Source organism: Neomonachus schauinslandi, chromosome 15, assembly GCF_002201575.2.
Source record: "Neomonachus schauinslandi chromosome 15, ASM220157v2, whole genome shotgun sequence".
Classification (NCBI taxonomy): Eukaryota; Metazoa; Chordata; class Mammalia; order Carnivora; family Phocidae; genus Neomonachus; species Neomonachus schauinslandi.
Window position 1 is genome coordinate 48,682,697 of NC_058417.1, and position 2,254 is coordinate 48,684,950.

Below are 2,254 nucleotides of genomic sequence, written 5' to 3' on the forward strand. Positions count from 1 at the left end.
GTGGAATGTTCCAGGCTGATACAGTGCACTCTCTCAGAGGTCTTTTGCAGCTGCAGTATTTCCAAGTGTTCATCTATTGTGAAATCTGGCTGGCCAGATTAGATGAATTCCTTTGAGATACGGCTGCAGCCATTTTTAATGATGAAAAATTATTCCACTCCCTCTTAAACCCATTTGCAGACATGGCGTATCATTTTACACGTGCCTAAATTTTTATCCACCCATTTCCTCCTCCTCCTGTGTATTTTCTTGGCATTCTAGGTTCTCTTGGTTGTTGTTTTAGTTTTTCTGTTCTTTTACCCTTGTCTGAATAGTTGGATTGTATTTTGTTTAGTGCAAGCTATCTCAACTCTTTTTACCAGTGTGAAATGGTATGAATAATAATAATAAATGAGAATATTATATTCACTAACTCAGTCATTTTTTTCTAAAATTCTTGTACATTTAAGCTAAGAGGCACAGTCATTATATGGACACCTACAATCTGTTGAAGAACCAACCTGTGCTTTCTGCCTTTAATACTTACAAAAATCTCAAGAGCGCAAATCACTGACAAGGAACAAGTAAACCCCTCAACTTGTGGAACCTGTGTTTCTGGGTCTTTTAAAACCAAGTTCCCTTTACTTCCCAAGTTCACTCTCATTCTCAAAATACAGTCACCTTGACTAATTTGAGGACACCTCAACCTATCAGTTTAATATCTTTGAACGCCAGTGAAGGAGGTAGAGTTCTAGTATACTGTTAGAACACTTCTCAACTTTGATCTTAATTCACAAATGTAATTAGAGGCTCTGAGAAAAAAAATTAGCTACTTGATTTGGTAGCATCAAAAGCCTAGATGCAACATGGATCCATTGGGAAAGGCAGACAGCCTGGATCACCATCTGCTCAAGTGGCCTATGACATTACTATTAACTATAGTTACCTGTTATTGCAACCGAAAGGTAAGGGAAACAGTATCCCACTAAGCCCTTATAAAAATCTTGCCCAGAAGTTTAGAGCATACAGTTGAGCAGCATAGTTTAATAAAAATAAAGACAAAAGCGACGTTATTTTTGAAGTCTTGGTCAACAGAGGTAAATTGCATGGTGGTTTTGAGTGAAGAAATAATGCTAACATAGTTTTATTTTGAATTGGGATATTTGTACTAATTGCTCTTTCTCACTAGTCTTAAAGGCTCCAGTAGCTTAATAGACCTTCCCTGGTTCCTTGTATTCAAACTTTGCAAACATTCGTCCTTCCAGAACTCTGGCAAAGACTTCATTAGTGCACAAAATGGGAAATCAGCTCCCTCTCTCTCTAGTCTGGGGTCCCCTGGCACATCCTTCTCATCCCACAGCTCATTTTCCTCCTTTTCTGTGTTCTTTACCAACATCTTCTTTCTGCCCTGCTGGGATTTCTTGAAGGAGCCAGGCTCTCCACCTTTCTGAAGCACAGAACACAGGTTCTTCATAACATCCCATTTTTTGAATAGCAGATAGTCAGCGTAAAGCATCCGAAATCTGTGTTCACATAGAAATAGCAATCTCCTGTATTTGTTTTTAAGCCTCTCTGCTCTTCGAAATCCCTCTTCAGAGAAAATAAAGGAAATGGCCATTTACAAAGGGACCCACAGAGTGTCCAACAAGCACAGACTTGATGTGTCACTGCTTAGACAATGGCAGCTAAATGCCCAGCTGCTGTGGTTTGCATGTTGCAACAAATCCAAGAAAATACACTGAATGGCCACAAAACATGGCCATGGCCATTAAAAAAAAAAAAAAAAAGACAAATAATCTTGGTTTTCAGGCTCAGATCTGAAAAAAGTGGCTCTGGGAACTTTTTTGGTCTCCCTTTCCTGATCCCTTTCCTTCAATTCTCTAAGAAGTAAAATAATGATCTTACAGTTTATTGGTTTTGGTCTTCTCCAAATTGGCATGGGCACTGGGTTAGTCAGTTTCATGACTCCCTACCACTCCACTTGCTTTTTCTTCTCCCTTTTGATGACTTGCCATATACTTCCTTCATCCTGTAGGACCTCACTTCAAGGACACCTTGAAGTTTTCTCTGCTTCAAACTTTACGCTCACTACCAGAAAGAGCCAAGAGTCAATTACGTTCCTTTTCTCCCACTGTGGTTTTAGGTAATTATGTTTGCACGGCATTTATCATATTCAATTTTCATTCTAGATACATTGGAATAATCATGGGGGCTTTAGAACCAGACAAACTTGGGTTCAAATTCCAGCTCTGCCAACCATGTAATTATAGGTGAG